Consider the following 18,854-nt stretch of genomic DNA (forward strand, 5'->3'; position numbering starts at 1 on the left):
AGGAGTCAGAAAAGGGCCAGAGACACTGGATGCCTACTGACATGACATCACAAAGACCTCATCTGTGTTTAATTGAGAAAAAAAAACCTCTTACTGTCTTTTGGAGCGATCCTTAAACAGTCTAGGAGTCAGAAAACGGCCAGGGACACAGGAGGCCTACTGACATGACATCACAAAGACCTCATCTGTGTTTAATTGGGGATAAAAACCTCTTACTGTCTTTTGAAGCGATCCTTAAACTATCTAGGAGTCAGAAAAGGGCCAGAGACACTGGATGCCTACTGACATGACATCACAAAGACCTCATCTGTGTTTAATTGAGAAAAAAAACCTCTTTCTGTCTTTTGAAGTGATCCTTAAACAGTCTAGGAGTCAGAAAAGGGCCAGAGACACTGGATGCCTACTGACATGACATCACAAAGACCTCATCTGTGTTTAATTGAGAAAAAAAAAACCTCTTACTGCCTTTTGGGGCGATCTTTAAACAGACTAAAAGTCAGAAAAGGGCCAGAGACACTGGATACCTACTGACCTGACATCACAAAGACCTCACCTGTGTTTAATTGAGAAGAAAAAAACCTCTTAATGTCTTTTGAAGTGATCCTTAAACAGTCTAGGAGACAGAAAAGGGCCAGAGACACAGGATGCCTACTGACATGACATCACAAAGACCTCATCTGTGTTTAATTGAGAAAAAAAACCTCTTACTGTCTTTTGAAGCCATCCTTAAACAGTCTAGGAGTCAGAAAAGGGCCAGAGACACTGGATGCCTACTGACATGACATCACAAAGACCTCATCTGTGTTTAATTGAGAAGAAAAAAACCTCTTAATGTCTTTTGAAGTGATCCTTAAACAGTCTAGGAGACAGAAAAGGGCCAGAGACACAGGATGCCTACTGACATGACATCACAAAGACCTCATCTGTGTTTAATTGAGAAAAAAAACCTCTTACTGTCTTTTGAAGCCATCCTTAAACAGTCTAGGAGTCAGAAAAGGGCCAGAGACACTGGATGCCTACTGACATGACATCACAAAGACCTCATCTGTGTTTAATTGAGAAAAAAAAAACCTCTTACTGTCTTTTGAAGCGATCCTTAAACAGTCTAGGAGTCAGAAAAGGGCCAGAGACACTGGAGGCCTATTGACATGACATCACAAAGACCTCATCTGTGTTTAATTGAGAAAAAAAACCTCTTACTGTCTTTTGAAGCGATCCTTAAACAGTCTAGGAGTCAGAAAAGGGCCAGAGACACTGGATACCTACTGACCTGACATCACAAAGACCTCATCTGTGTTTAATTGAGAAAAAAAACCTCTTGCTGTCTTTTGAAGCGATCCTTAAACAGTCTAGGAGTCAGAAAAGGGCCAGAGACACTGGATGCCTACTGACATGACATCACAAAGACCTCATCTGTGTTTAATTGAGAAAAAAAACCTCTTACTGCCTTTTGGGGCGATCTTTAAACAGACTAAAAGTCAGAAAAGGGCCAGAGACACTGGATACCTACTGACCTGACATCACAAAGACCTCACCTGTGTTTAATTGAGAAGAAAAAAACCTCTTAATGTCCTTTGAAGCGATCCTTAAACAGTCTAGGAGTCAGAAAAGGGCCAGAGACACTGGAGGCCTACTGACATGACATCACAAAGACCTCATCTGTGTTTAATTGAGAAAAAAAACCTCTTTCTGTATTTTGAAGCGATCCTTAAACAGTCTAGGAGTCAGAAAAGGGCCAGGGACACAGGAGGCCTACTGACATGACATCACAAAGACCTCATCTGTGTTTAATTGGGGATAAAAACCTCTTACTGTCTTTTGAAGCCATCCTTAAACAATCTAGGAGTCAGAAAATGGCCAGAGACACTGGATGCCTACTGACATGACATCACAAAGACCTCATCTGTGTTTAATTGAGAAAAAAACCTCTTACTGTCTTTTGAAGTGATCCTTAAACAGTCTAGGAGACAGAAAAGGGCCAGAGACACAGGATGCCTACTGACATGACATCACAAAGACCTCATCTGTGTTTAATTGAGAAAAAAAACCTCTTACTGTCTTTTGAAGTGATCCTTAAACAGTCTAGGAGACAGAAAAGGGCCAGAGACACAGGATGCCTACTGACATGACATCACAAAGACCTCATCTGTGTTTAATTGAGAAAAAAAACCTCTTACTGTCTTTTGAAGCGATCCTTAAACAGTCTAGGAGTCAGAAAAGGGCCAGAGACACTGGAGGCCTACTGACATGACATCACAAAGACCTCATCTGTGTTTAATTGAGAAAAAAAACCTCTTACTGTCTTTTGAAGCGATCCTTAAACAGTCTAGGAGACAGAAAAGGGCCAGAGACACAGGATGCCTACTGACATGACATCACAAAGACCTCATCTGTGTTTAATTGAGAAAAAAACCTCTTAATGTTTTTTGAAGCGATCCTTAAACAGTCTAGGAGACAGAAAAGGGCCAGAGACACTGGAGGCCTACTGACATGACATCACAAAGACCTCATCTGTGTTTAATTGAGAAAAAAAACCTCTTACTGTCTTTTGAAGCGATCCTTAAACAGTCTAGGAGTCAGAAAAGGGCCAGAGACACAGGATGCCTACTGACATGACATCACAAAGACCTCATCTGTGTTTAATTGAGAAAAAAAACCTCTTAATGTCTTTTGAAGCGATCCTTAAACAGTCTAGGAGACAGAAAAGGGCCAGAGACACTGGAGGCCTACTGACATGACATCACAAAGACCTAATCTGTGTTTAATTGAGAAAAAAAACCTCTTACTGTCTTTTGAAGTGATCCTTAAACAGTCTAGGAGACAGAAAAGGGCCAGAGACACAGGATACCTACTGACCTGACATCACAAAGACCTCACCTGTGTTTAATTGAGAAGAAAAAAAACTCTTAATGTCTTTTGAAGCGATCCTTAAACAGTCTAGGAGACAGAAAAGGGCCAGAGACACAGGATGCCTACTGACATGACATCACAAAGACCTCATCTGTGTTTAATTGAGAAAAAAAACCTCCTACTGTCTTTTGAAGCGATCCTTAAACAGTCTAGGAGTCAGAAAAGGGCCAGAGACACAGGATGCCTACTGACATGACATCACAAAGACCTCATTTGTGTTTAATTGAGAAAAAAAACCTCTTACTGTCTTTTGAAGCTATCCTTAAACAGTCTAGGAGTCAGAAAAGGGCCAGAGACACTGGATGCCTACTGACATGACATCACAAAGACCTCATCTGTGTTTAATTGAGAAAAAAAACCTCCTACTGTCTTTTGAAGCCATCCTTAAACAGTCTAGGAGTCAGAAAAGGGCCAGAGACACTGGAGGCCTACTGACATGACATCACAAAGACCTCATCTGTGTTTAATTGAGAAAAAAAAACCTCTTACTGTCTTTTGAAGCGATCCTTAAACAGTCTAGGAGTCAGAAAAGGGCCAGGGACAGGAGGCCTACTGACATGACATCACAAAGACCTCATCTGTGTTTAATTGAGAAAAAAAAAACCTCTTACTGCCTTTTGGGGCGATCTTTAAACAGACTAAAAGTCAGAAAAGGGCCAGAGACACTGGATACCTACTGACCTGATATCACAAAGACCTCACCTGTGTTTAATTGAGAAGAAAAAAACCTCTTAATGTCTTTTGAAGCGATCCTTAAACAGTCTAGGAGTCAGAAAAGGGCCACAGACACTGGAGGCCTACTGACATGACATCACAAAGATCTCATCTGTGTTTAATTGAGAAAAAAAACCTCTTACTGTCTTTTGAAGCGATCCTTAAACAGTCTAGGAGTCAGAAAAGGGCCAGAGACACTGGAGGCCTACTGACATGACATCACAAAGACCTCATCTGTGTTTAATTGAGAAAAAAAACCTCTTACTGTCTTTTAAAGCGATCCTTAAACAGTCTAGGAGTCAGAAAAGGGCCAGAGACACTGGAGGCCTACTGACATGACATCACAAAGACCTCATCTGTGTTTAATTGAGGAAAAAAAAAACCTCTTACTGCCTTTTGGGGCGATCTTTAAACAGACTAAAAGTCAGAAAAGGGCCAGAGACACTGGATACCTACTGACCTGACATCACAAAGACCTCACCTGTGTTTAATTGAGAAGAAAAAAACCTCTTAATGTCTTTTGAAGCGATCCTTAAATAGTCTAGGAGTCAGAAAAGGTCCAGAGACACTGGAGGCCTACTGACATGACATCACAAAGATCTCATCTGTGTTTAATTGAGAAAAAAAACCTCTTACTGTCTTTTGAAGCGATCCTTAAACAGTCTAGGAGTCAGAAAAGGGCCAGAGACACTGGAGGCCTACTGACATGACATCACAAAGATCTCATCTGTGTTTAATTGAGAAAAAAAACCTCTTACTGTCTTTTGAAGCGATCCTTAAACAGTCTAGGAGTCAGAAAAGGGCCAGAGACACTGGAGGCCTACTGACATGACATCACAAAGACCTCATCTGTGTTTAATTGAGAAAAAAAAACCTCTTACTGCCTTTTGGGGCGATCTTTAAACAGACTAAAAGTCAGAAAAGGGCCAGAGACACTGGATACCTACTGACATGACATCAGAAAGACCTCATCTGTGTTTAATTGAGGAAAAAAAACCTCTTACTGCCTTTTGGGGCGATCTTTAAACAGACTAAAAGTCAGAAAAGGGCCAGAGACACTGGATACCTACTGACCTGACATCACAAAGACCTCACCTGTGTTTAATTGAGAAGAAAAAAAACTCTTAATGTCTTTTGAAGCGATCCTTAAACAGTCTAGGAGTCAGAAAAGGTCCAGAGACACTGGAGGCCTACTGACATGACATCACAAAGACCTCATCTGTGTTTAATTGAGAAAAAAAACCTCTTACTGTCTTTTGAAGCGATCCTTAAACAGTCTAGGAGTCAGAAAAGGGCCAGAGACACAGGATGCCTACTGACATGACATCACAAAGACCTCATCTGTGTTTAATTGAGAAAAAAAACCTCTTAATGTCTTTTGAAGCGATCCTTAAACAGTCTAGGAGACAGAAAAGGGCCAGAGACACTGGAGGCCTACTGACATGACATCACAAAGACCTAATCTGTGTTTAATTGAGAAAAAAAACCTCTTACTGTCTTTTGAAGTGATCCTTAAACAGTCTAGGAGACAGAAAAGGGCCAGAGACACAGGATACCTACTGACCTGACATCACAAAGACCTCACCTGTGTTTAATTGAGAAGAAAAAAAACTCTTAATGTCTTTTGAAGCGATCCTTAAACAGTCTAGGAGACAGAAAAGGGCCAGAGACACAGGATGCCTACTGACATGACATCACAAAGACCTCATCTGTGTTTAATTGAGAAAAAAAACCTCTTAATGTCTTTTGAAGCGATCCTTAAACAGTCTAGGAGTCAGAAAAGGGCCACAGACACTGGAGGCCTACTGACATGACATCACAAAGATCTCATCTGTGTTTAATTGAGAAAAAAAACCTCTTACTGTCTTTTGAAGCGATCCTTAAACAGTCTAGGAGTCAGAAAAGGGCCAGAGACACTGGAGGCCTACTGACATGACATCACAAAGACCTCATCTGTGTTTAATTGAGAAAAAAAACCTCTTACTGTCTTTTAAAGCGATCCTTAAACAGTCTAGGAGTCAGAAAAGGGCCAGAGACACTGGAGGCCTACTGACATGACATCACAAAGACCTCATCTGTGTTTAATTGAGGAAAAAAAAAACCTCTTACTGCCTTTTGGGGCGATCTTTAAACAGACTAAAAGTCAGAAAAGGGCCAGAGACACTGGATACCTACTGACCTGACATCACAAAGACCTCACCTGTGTTTAATTGAGAAGAAAAAAACCTCTTAATGTCTTTTGAAGCGATCCTTAAATAGTCTAGGAGTCAGAAAAGGTCCAGAGACACTGGAGGCCTACTGACATGACATCACAAAGATCTCATCTGTGTTTAATTGAGAAAAAAAACCTCTTACTGTCTTTTGAAGCGATCCTTAAACAGTCTAGGAGTCAGAAAAGGGCCAGAGACACTGGAGGCCTACTGACATGACATCACAAAGATCTCATCTGTGTTTAATTGAGAAAAAAAACCTCTTACTGTCTTTTGAAGCGATCCTTAAACAGTCTAGGAGTCAGAAAAGGGCCAGAGACACTGGAGGCCTACTGACATGACATCACAAAGACCTCATCTGTGTTTAATTGAGAAAAAAAAACCTCTTACTGCCTTTTGGGGCGATCTTTAAACAGACTAAAAGTCAGAAAAGGGCCAGAGACACTGGATACCTACTGACATGACATCAGAAAGACCTCATCTGTGTTTAATTGAGGAAAAAAAACCTCTTACTGCCTTTTGGGGCGATCTTTAAACAGACTAAAAGTCAGAAAAGGGCCAGAGACACTGGATACCTACTGACCTGACATCACAAAGACCTCACCTGTGTTTAATTGAGAAGAAAAAAAACTCTTAATGTCTTTTGAAGCGATCCTTAAACAGTCTAGGAGTCAGAAAAGGTCCAGAGACACTGGAGGCCTACTGACATGACATCACAAAGACCTCATCTGTGTTTAATTGAGAAAAAAAACCTCTTACTGTCTTTTGAAGCGATCCTTAAACAGTCTAGGAGACAGAAAAGGGCCAGAGACACAGGATGCCTACTGACATGACATCACAAAGACCTCATCTGTGTTTAATTGAGAAAAAAACCTCTTAATGTTTTTTGAAGCGATCCTTAAACAGTCTAGGAGACAGAAAAGGGCCAGAGACACTGGAGGCCTACTGACATGACATCACAAAGACCTCATCTGTGTTTAATTGAGAAAAAAAACCTCTTACTGTCTTTTGAAGCGATCCTTAAACAGTCTAGGAGTCAGAAAAGGGCCAGAGACACAGGATGCCTACTGACATGACATCACAAAGACCTCATCTGTGTTTAATTGAGAAAAAAAACCTCTTAATGTCTTTTGAAGCGATCCTTAAACAGTCTAGGAGACAGAAAAGGGCCAGAGACACTGGAGGCCTACTGACATGACATCACAAAGACCTAATCTGTGTTTAATTGAGAAAAAAAACCTCTTACTGTCTTTTGAAGTGATCCTTAAACAGTCTAGGAGACAGAAAAGGGCCAGAGACACAGGATACCTACTGACCTGACATCACAAAGACCTCACCTGTGTTTAATTGAGAAGAAAAAAAACTCTTAATGTCTTTTGAAGCGATCCTTAAACAGTCTAGGAGACAGAAAAGGGCCAGAGACACAGGATGCCTACTGACATGACATCACAAAGACCTCATCTGTGTTTAATTGAGAAAAAAAACCTCCTACTGTCTTTTGAAGCGATCCTTAAACAGTCTAGGAGTCAGAAAAGGGCCAGAGACACAGGATGCCTACTGACATGACATCACAAAGACCTCATTTGTGTTTAATTGAGAAAAAAAACCTCTTACTGTCTTTTGAAGCTATCCTTAAACAGTCTAGGAGTCAGAAAAGGGCCAGAGACACTGGATGCCTACTGACATGACATCACAAAGACCTCATCTGTGTTTAATTGAGAAAAAAAACCTCCTACTGTCTTTTGAAGCCATCCTTAAACAGTCTAGGAGTCAGAAAAGGGCCAGAGACACTGGAGGCCTACTGACATGACATCACAAAGACCTCATCTGTGTTTAATTGAGAAAAAAAAACCTCTTACTGTCTTTTGAAGCGATCCTTAAACAGTCTAGGAGTCAGAAAAGGGCCAGGGACAGGAGGCCTACTGACATGACATCACAAAGACCTCATCTGTGTTTAATTGAGAAAAAAAAAACCTCTTACTGCCTTTTGGGGCGATCTTTAAACAGACTAAAAGTCAGAAAAGGGCCAGAGACACTGGATACCTACTGACCTGATATCACAAAGACCTCACCTGTGTTTAATTGAGAAGAAAAAAACCTCTTAATGTCTTTTGAAGCGATCCTTAAACAGTCTAGGAGTCAGAAAAGGGCCACAGACACTGGAGGCCTACTGACATGACATCACAAAGATCTCATCTGTGTTTAATTGAGAAAAAAAACCTCTTACTGTCTTTTGAAGCGATCCTTAAACAGTCTAGGAGTCAGAAAAGGGCCAGAGACACTGGAGGCCTACTGACATGACATCACAAAGACCTCATCTGTGTTTAATTGAGAAAAAAAACCTCTTACTGTCTTTTAAAGCGATCCTTAAACAGTCTAGGAGTCAGAAAAGGGCCAGAGACACTGGAGGCCTACTGACATGACATCACAAAGACCTCATCTGTGTTTAATTGAGGAAAAAAAAAACCTCTTACTGCCTTTTGGGGCGATCTTTAAACAGACTAAAAGTCAGAAAAGGGCCAGAGACACTGGATACCTACTGACCTGACATCACAAAGACCTCACCTGTGTTTAATTGAGAAGAAAAAAACCTCTTAATGTCTTTTGAAGCGATCCTTAAATAGTCTAGGAGTCAGAAAAGGTCCAGAGACACTGGAGGCCTACTGACATGACATCACAAAGATCTCATCTGTGTTTAATTGAGAAAAAAAACCTCTTACTGTCTTTTGAAGCGATCCTTAAACAGTCTAGGAGTCAGAAAAGGGCCAGAGACACTGGAGGCCTACTGACATGACATCACAAAGATCTCATCTGTGTTTAATTGAGAAAAAAAACCTCTTACTGTCTTTTGAAGCGATCCTTAAACAGTCTAGGAGTCAGAAAAGGGCCAGAGACACTGGAGGCCTACTGACATGACATCACAAAGACCTCATCTGTGTTTAATTGAGAAAAAAAAACCTCTTACTGCCTTTTGGGGCGATCTTTAAACAGACTAAAAGTCAGAAAAGGGCCAGAGACACTGGATACCTACTGACATGACATCAGAAAGACCTCATCTGTGTTTAATTGAGGAAAAAAAACCTCTTACTGCCTTTTGGGGCGATCTTTAAACAGACTAAAAGTCAGAAAAGGGCCAGAGACACTGGATACCTACTGACCTGACATCACAAAGACCTCACCTGTGTTTAATTGAGAAGAAAAAAAACTCTTAATGTCTTTTGAAGCGATCCTTAAACAGTCTAGGAGTCAGAAAAGGTCCAGAGACACTGGAGGCCTACTGACATGACATCACAAAGACCTCATCTGTGTTTAATTGAGAAAAAAAACCTCTTACTGTCTTTTGAAGCGATCCTTAAACAGTCTAGGAGACAGAAAAGGGCCAGAGACACAGGATGCCTACTGACATGACATCACAAAGACCTCATCTGTGTTTAATTGAGAAAAAAACCTCTTAATGTTTTTTGAAGCGATCCTTAAACAGTCTAGGAGACAGAAAAGGGCCAGAGACACTGGAGGCCTACTGACATGACATCCCAAAGACCTCATCTGTGTTTAATTGAGAAAAAAAACCTCTTACTGTCTTTTGAAGCGATCCTTAAACAGTCTAGGAGTCAGAAAAGGGCCAGAGACACAGGATGCCTACTGACATGACATCACAAAGACCTCATCTGTGTTTAATTGAGAAAAAAAACCTCTTAATGTCTTTTGAAGCGATCCTTAAACAGTCTAGGAGACAGAAAAGGGCCAGAGACACTGGAGGCCTACTAACATGACATCACAAAGACCTAATCTGTGTTTAATTGAGAAAAAAAACCTCTTACTGTCTTTTGAAGTGATCCTTAAACAGTCTAGGAGACAGAAAAGGGCCAGAGACACAGGATACCTACTGACCTGACATCACAAAGACCTCACCTGTGTTTAATTGAGAAGAAAAAAAACTCTTAATGTCTTTTGAAGCGATCCTTAAACAGTCTAGGAGACAGAAAAGGGCCAGAGACACAGGATGCCTACTGACATGACATCACAAAGACCTCATCAGTGTTTAATTGAGAAAAAAAACCTCCTACTGTCTTTTGAAGCGATCCTTAAACAGTCTAGGAGTCAGAAAAGGGCCAGAGACACAGGATGCCTACTGACATGACATCACAAAGACCTCATTTGTGTTTAATTGAGAAAAAAAACCTCTTACTGTCTTTTGAAGCTATCCTTAAACAGTCTAGGAGTCAGAAAAGGGCCAGAGACACTGGATGCCTACTGACATGACATCACAAAGACCTCATCTGTGTTTAATTGAGAAAAAAAACCTCCTACTGTCTTTTGAAGCCATCCTTAAACAGTCTAGGAGTCAGAAAAGGGCCAGAGACACTGGAGGCCTACTGACATGACATCACAAAGACCTCATCTGTGTTTAATTGAGAAAAAAAAACCTCTTACTGTCTTTTGAAGCGATCCTTAAACAGTCTAGGAGTCAGAAAAGGGCCAGGGACAGGAGGCCTACTGACATGACATCACAAAGACCTCATCTGTGTTTAATTGAGAAAAAAAAACCTCTTACTGCCTTTTGGGGCGATCTTTAAACAGACTAAAAGTCAGAAAAGGGCCAGAGACACTGGATACCTACTGACCTGATATCACAAAGACCTCACCTGTGTTTAATTGAGAAGAAAAAAACCTCTTAATGTCTTTTGAAGCGATCCTAAAACAGTCTAGGAGTCAGAAAAGGGCCAGAGACACTGGAGGCCTATTGACATGACATCACAAAGACCTCATCTGTGTTTAATTGAGAAAAAAAAAACCTCTTACTGCCTTTTGGGGCGATCTTTAAACAGACTAAAAGTCAGAAAAGGGCCAGAGACACTGGATACCTACTGACCTGACATCACAAAGACCTCACCTGTGTTTAATTGAGAAGAAAAAAACCTCTTAATGTCTTTTGAAGCGATCCTTAAACAGTCTAGGAGACAGAAAAGGGCCAGAGACACTGGAGGACTACTGACATGACATCACAAAGACCTCATCTGTGTTTAATTGAGAAAAAAAACCTCTTACTGTCTTTTGAAGCGATCCTTAAACAGTCTAGGAGTCAGAAAAGGGCCAGAGACACTGGAGGCCTACTGACATGACATCACAAAGACCTCATCTGTGTTTAATTGAGAAAAAAAACCTCTTACTGTCTTTTGAAGTAATCCTTAAACAGTCTAGGAGACAGCAAAGGGCCAGAGACACAGGATGCCTACTGACATGACATCACAAAGACCTCATCTGTGTTTAATTGAGAAAAAAAACCTCTTACTGTCTTTTGAAGCGATCCTTAAACAGTCTAGGAGTCAGAAAAGGGCCAGAGACACTGGATGCCTACTGACATGACATCACAAAGACCTCATCTGTGTTTAATTGAGAAAAAAAACCTCCTACTGTCTTTTGAAGCGATCCTTAAACAGTCTAGGAGTCAGAAAAGGACCAAAGAAACTGGATGCCTACTGACATGACATCACAAAGACCTCATCTGTGTTTAATTGAGAAAAAAAACCTCCTACTGTCTTTTGAAGCGATCCTTAAACAGTCTAGGAGTCAGAAAAGGGCCAGAGACACTGGATACCTACTGACATGATATCACAAAGACCTCACCATTGTTTAATTGAGAAGAAAAAAACCTCTTACTGCCTTTTGGGGCGATCTTTAAACAGCCTAGGGGTCAGAAAAGGGCCAGAGACACTGGATGCCTACTGACATGACATCACAAAGACCTCATCTGTGTTTAATTGAGAAAAAAAACCTCTTACTGTCTTTTGAAGCGATCCTTAAACAGTCTAGGAGTCAGAAAAGGGCCAGAGACACTGGATGCCTACTGACATGACATCACAAAGACCTCATCTGTGTTTAATTGAGAAAAAAAACCTCCTACTGTCTTTTGAAGCCATCCTTAAACAGTCTAGGAGTCAGAAAAGGGCCAGAGACACTGGAGGCCTACTGACATGACATCACAAAGACCTCATCTGTGTTTAATTGAGAAAAAAAACCCTCTTACTGTCTTTTGGAGCGATCCTTAAACAGTCTAGGAGTCAGAAAACGGCCAGGGACACAGGAGGCCTACTGACATGACATCACAAAGACCTCATCTGTGTTTAATTGGGGATAAAAACCTCTTACTGTCTTTTGAAGCGATCCTTAAACTATCTAGGAGTCAGAAAAGGGCCAGAGACACTGGATGCCTACTGACATGACATCACAAAGACCTCATCTGTGTTTAATTGAGAAAAAAAACCTCTTTCTGTCTTTTGAAGTGATCCTTAAACAGTCTAGGAGTCAGAAAAGGGCCAGAGACACTGGATGCCTACTGACATGACATCACAAAGACCTCATCTGTGTTTAATTGAGAAAAAAAAAACCTCTTACTGCCTTTTGGGGCGATCTTTAAACAGACTAAAAGTCAGAAAAGGGCCAGAGACACTGGATACCTACTGACCTGACATCACAAAGACCTCATCTGTGTTTAATTGAGAAAAAAAACCTCCTACTGTCTTTTGAAGCGATCCTTAAACAGTCTAGGTGTCAGAAAAGGGCCAGAGACACTGGAGGCCTACTGACATGACATCACAAAGACCTCATCTGTGTTTAATTGAGAAAAAAACCCTCTTAGTGTCTTTTGAAGCGATCCTTAAACAGTCTAGGAGTCAGAAAAGGGCCAGGGACTCAGGATGCCTACTGACATGACATCACATAGACCTCATCTGTGTTTAATTGAGAAAAAAACCTCTTAATGTCTTTTGAAGCAATCCTTAAACAGTCTAGGAGTCAGAAAAGGGCCAGAGACACTCGATGCTTACTGACATGACATCACAAAGACCTCATCTGTGTTTAATTGAGAAAAAAAACCTGTTACTGTCTTTTGAAGCGATCCTTAAACAGTCTAGGAGTCAGAAAAGGGCCAGAGACACTGGATGCCTACTGACATGACATCACAAAGACCTCATCTGTGTTTAATTGAGAAAAAATCCTCCTACTGTCTTTTGAAGCCATCCTTAAACAGTCTAGGAGTCAGAAAAGGGCCAGAGACACTGGAGGCCTACTGACATGACATCACAAAGACCTCATCTGTGTTTAATTGAGAAAAAAAACCTCTTACTGTCTTTTGAAGCGATCCTTAAACAGTCTAGGAGTCATAAAAGGGCCAGAGACACTGGATGCCTACTGACATGACATCACAAAGACCTCATCTGTGTTTAATTGAGAAAAAAAACCTCCTACTGTCTTTTGAAGCCATCCTTAAACAGTCTAGGAGTCAGAAAAGGGCCGGAGACACTGGATGCCTACTGACATGACATCACAAAGACCTCATCTGTGTTTAATTGAGAAAAAAAAACCTCTTACTGTCTTTTGGAGCGATCCTTAAACAGTCTAGGAGTCAGAAAACGGCCAGGGACACAGGAGGCCTACTGACATGACATCACAAAGACCTCATCTGTGTTTAATTGGGGATAAAAACCTCTTACTGTCTTTTGAAGCGATCCTTAAACTATCTAGGAGTCAGAAAAGGGCCAGAGACACTGGATGCCTACTGACATGACATCACAAAGACCTCATCTGTGTTTAATTGAGAAAAAAAACCTCTTTCTGTCTTTTGAAGTGATCCTTAAACAGTCTAGGAGTCAGAAAAGGGCCAGAGACACTGGATGCCTACTGACATGACATCACAAAGACCTCATCTGTGTTTAATTGAGAAAAAAAAAACCTCTTACTGCCTTTTGGGGCGATCTTTAAACAGACTAAAAGTCAGAAAAGGGCCAGAGACACTGGATACCTACTGACCTGACATCACAAAGACCTCATCTGTGTTTAATTGAGAAAAAAAACCTCCTACTGTCTTTTGAAGCGATCCTTAAACAGTCTAGGTGTCAGAAAAGGGCCAGAGACACTGGAGGCCTACTGACATGACATCACAAAGACCTCATCTGTGTTTAATTGAGAAAAAAACCCTCTTAGTGTCTTTTGAAGCGATCCTTAAACAGTCTAGGAGTCAGAAAAGGGCCAGAGACACTGGATGCCTACTGACATGACATCACAAAGACCTCATCTGTGTTTAATTGAGAAAAAAATCCTCCTACTGTCTTTTGAAGCCATCCTTAAACAGTCTAGGAGTCAGAAAAGGGCCAGAGACACTGGATGCCTACTGACATGACATCACAAAGACCTCATCTGTGTTTAATTGAGAAAAAAATCCTCCTACTGTCTTTTGAAGCCATCCTTAAACAGTCTAGGAGTCAGAAAAGGGCCAGAGACACTGGATGCCTACTGACATGACATCACAAAGACCTCATCTGTGTTTAATTGAGAAAAAAATCCTCCTACTGTCTTTTGAAGCCATCCTTAAACAGTCTAGGAGTCAGAAAAGGGCCAGAGACACTGGAGGCCTACTGACATGACATCACAAAGACCTCATCTGTGTTTAATTGAGAAAAAAAACCTCTTACTGTCTTTTGAAGCGATCCTTAAACAGTCTAGGAGTCAGAAAAGGGCCAGAGACACTGGATGCCTACTGACATGACATCACAAAGACCTCATCTGTGTTTAATTGAGAAAAAAAACCTCCTACTGTCTTTTGAAGCCATCCTTAAACAGTCTAGGAGTCAGAAAAGGGCCAGAGACACTGGAGGCCTACTGACATGACATCACAAAGACCTCATCTGTGTTTAATTGAGAAAAAAAACCCTCTTACTATCTTTTGGAGCGATCCTTAAACAGTCTAGGAGTCAGAAAACGGCCAGGGACACAGGAGGCCTACTGACATGACATCACAAAGACCTCATCTGTGTTTAATTGGGGATAAAAACCTCTTACTGTCTTTTGAAGCGATCCTTAAACTATCTAGGAGTCAGAAAAGGGCCAGAGACACTGGATGCCTACTGACATGACATCACAAAGACCTCATCTGTGTTTAATTGAGAAAAAAAACCTCTTTCTGTCTTTTGAAGTGATCCTTAAACAGTCTAGGAGTCAGAAAAGGGCCAGAGACACTGGATGCCTACTGACATGACATCACAAAGACCTCATCTGTGTTTAATTGAGAAAAAAAAAACCTCTTACTGCCTTTTGGGGCGATCTTTAAACAGACTAAAAGTCAGAAAAGGGCCAGAGACACTGGATACCTACTGACCTGACATCACAAAGACCTCATCTGTGTTTAATTGAGAAAAAAAACCTCCTACTGTCTTTTGAAGCGATCCTTAAACAGTCTAGGTGTCAGAAAAGGGCCAGAGACACTGGAGGCCTACTGACATGACATCACAAAGACCTCATCTGTGTTTAATTGAGAAAAAAACCCTCTTAGTGTCTTTTGAAGCGATCCTTAAACAGTCTAGGAGTCAGAAAAGGGCCAGGGACTCAGGATGCCTACTGACATGACATCACATAGACCTCATCTGTGTTTAATTGAGAAAAAAACCTCTTAATGTCTTTTGAAGCGATCCTTAAACAGTCTAGGAGTCAGAAAAGGGCCAGAGACACTGGATGCTTACTGACATGACATCACAAAGACCTCATCTGTGTTTAATTGAGAAAAAAAACCTGTTACTGTCTTTTGAAGCGATCCTTAAACAGTCTAGGAGTCAGAAAAGGGCCAGAGACACTGGATGCCTACTGACATGACATCACAAAGACCTCATCTGTGTTTAATTGAGAAAAAATCCTCCTACTGTCTTTTGAAGCCATCCTTAAACAGTCTAGGAGTCAGAAAAGGGCCAGAGACACTGGAGGCCTACTGACATGACATCACAAAGACCTCATCTGTGTTTAATTGAGAAAAAAAACCTCTTACTGTCTTTTGAAGCGATCCTTAAACAGTCTAGGAGTCATAAAAGGGCCAGAGACACTGGATGCCTACTGACATGACATCACAAAGACCTCTTCTGTGTTTAATTGAGAAAAAAAACCTCCTACTGTCTTTTGAAGCCATCCTTAAACAGTCTAGGAGTCAGAAAAGGGCCGGAGACACTGGATGCCTACTGACATGACATCACAAAGACCTCATCTGTGTTTAATTGAGAAAAAAAACCTCTTACTGTCTTTTGGAGCGATCCTTAAACAGTCTAGGAGTCAGAAAACGGCCAGGGACACAGGAGGCCTACTGACATGACATCACAAAGACCTCATCTGTGTTTAATTGGGGATAAAAACCTCTTACTGTCTTTTGAAGCGATCCTTAAACTATCTAGGAGTCAGAAAAGGGCCAGAGACACTGGATGCCTACTGACATGACATCACAAAGACCTCATCTGTGTTTAATTGAGAAAAAAAACCTCTTTCTGTCTTTTGAAGTGATCCTTAAACAGTCTAGGAGTCAGAAAAGGGCCAGAGACACTGGATGCCTACTGACATGACATCACAAAGACCTCATCTGTGTTTAATTGAGAAAAAAAAAACCTCTTACTGCCTTTTGGGGCGATCTTTAAACAGACTAAAAGTCAGAAAAGGGCCAGAGACACTGGATACCTACTGACCTGACATCACAAAGACCTCATCTGTGTTTAATTGAGAAAAAAAACCTCCTACTGTCTTTTGAAGCGATCCTTAAACAGTCTAGGTGTCAGAAAAGGGCCAGAGACACTGGAGGCCTACTGACATGACATCACAAAGACCTCATCTGTGTTTAATTGAGAAAAAAACCCTCTTAGTGTCTTTTGAAGCGATCCTTAAACAGTCTAGGAGTCAGAAAAGGGCCAGGGACTCAGGATGCCTACTGACATGACATCACATAGACCTCATCTGTGTTTAATTGAGAAAAAAACCTCTTAATGTCTTTTGAAGCGATCCTTAAACAGTCTAGGAGTCAGAAAAGGGCCAGAGACACTGGATGCTTACTGACATGACATCACAAAGACCTCATCTGTGTTTAATTGAGAAAAAAAACCTGTTACTGTCTTTTGAAGCGATCCTTAAACAGTCTAGGAGTCAGAAAAGGGCCAGAGACACTGGATGCCTACTGACATGACATCACAAAGACCTCATCTGTGTTTAATTGAGAAAAAATCCTCCTACTGTCTTTTGAAGCCATCCTTAAACAGTCTAGGAGTCAGAAAAGGGCCAGAGACACTGGAGGCCTACTGACATGACATCACAAAGACCTCATCTGTGTTTAATTGAGAAAAAAAACCTCTTACTGTCTTTTGAAGCGATCCTTAAACAGTCTAGGAGTCATAAAAGGGCCAGAGACACTGGATGCCTACTGACATGACATCACAAAGACCTCATCTGTGTTTAATTGAGAAAAAAAACCTCCTACTGTCTTTTGAAGCCATCCTTAAACAGTCTAGGAGTCAGAAAAGGGCCGGAGACACTGGATGCCTACTGACATGACATCACAAAGACCTCATCTGTGTTTAATTGAGAAAAAAAAACCTCTTACTGTGTTTTGGAGCGATCCTTAAACAGTCTAGGAGTCAGAAAACGGCCAGGGACACAGGAGGCCTACTGACATGACATCACAAAGACCTCATCTGTGTTTAATTGGGGATAAAAACCTCTTACTGTCTTTTGAAGCGATCCTTAAACTATCTAGGAGTCAGAAAAGGGCCAGAGACACTGGATGCCTACTGACATGACATCACAAAGACCTCATCTGTGTTTAATTGAGAAAAAAAACCTCTTTCTGTCTTTTGAAGTGATCCTTAAACAGTCTAGGAGTCAGAAAAGGGCCAGAGACACTGGATGCCTACTGACATGACATCACAAAGACCTCATCTGTGTTTAATTGAGAAAAAAAAAACCTCTTACTGCCTTTTGGGGCGATCTTTAAACAGACTAAAAGTCAGAAAAGGGCCAGAGACACTGGATACCTACTGACCTGACATCACAAAGACCTCACCTGTGTTTAATTGAGAAGAAAAAAACCTCTTAATGTCTTTTGAAGCGATCCTTAAATAGTCTAGGAGTCAGAAAAGGTCCAGAGACACTGGAGGCCTACTGACATGACATCACAAAGACCTCATCTGTGTTTAATTGAGAAAAAAAACCTCTTACTGTCTTTTGAAGCGATCCTTAAACAGTCTAGGAGTCAGAAAAGGGCCAGAGACACTGGAGGCCTACTGACATGACATCACAAAGACCTCATCTGTGTTTAATTGAAAAAAAAAACCTCTTACTGTCTTTTGAAGCGATCCTTAAACAGTCTAGGAATCAGAAAAGGGCCAGAGACACTGGATGCCTACTGACATGACATCAGAAAGACCTCATCTGTGTTTAATTGAGAAAAAAAAACCTCTTACTGCCTTTTGGGGCGATCTTTAAACAGACTAAAAGTCAGAAAAGGGCCAGAGACACAGGATGCCTACTGACATGACATCACAAAGACCTCATCTGTGTTTAATTGAGAAAAAAAACCTCTTACTGTCTTTTGAAGCCATCCTTAAACAGTCTAGGAGTCAGAAAAGGGCCAGAGACACTGGATGCCTACTGACATAACATCACAAAGACCTCATCTGTGTTTAATTGAGAAAAAAAAACCTCTTACTGTCTTTTGAAGCGATCCTTAAACAGACTAAAAGTCAGAAAAGGGCCAGAGACACTGGATACCTACTGACCTGACATCACAAAGACCTCACCTGTGTTTAATTGAGAAGAAAAAAACCTCTTAATGTCCTTTGAAGCGATCCTTAAACAGTCTAGGAGTCAGAAAAGGGCCAGAGACACTGGAGGCCTACTGACATGACATCACAAAGACCTCATCTGTGTTTAATTGAGAAAAAAAACCTCTTACTGTATTTTGAAGCGATCCTTAAACAGTCTAGGAGTCAGAAAAGGGCCAGGGACACAGGAGGCCTACTGACATGACATCACAAAGACCTCATCTGTGTTTAATTGGGGATAAAAACCTCTTACTGTCTTTTGAAGCCATCCTTAAACAATGTAGGAGTCAGAAAATGGCCAGAGACACTGGATGCCTACTGACATGACATCACAAAGACCTCATCTGTGTTTAATTGAGAAAAAAACCTCTTACTGTCTTTTGAAGCGATCCTTAAACAG

This window comes from Paroedura picta, chromosome 17 (assembly GCF_049243985.1).
Source record: "Paroedura picta isolate Pp20150507F chromosome 17, Ppicta_v3.0, whole genome shotgun sequence".
Lineage (NCBI taxonomy): Eukaryota > Metazoa > Chordata > Lepidosauria > Squamata > Gekkonidae > Paroedura > Paroedura picta.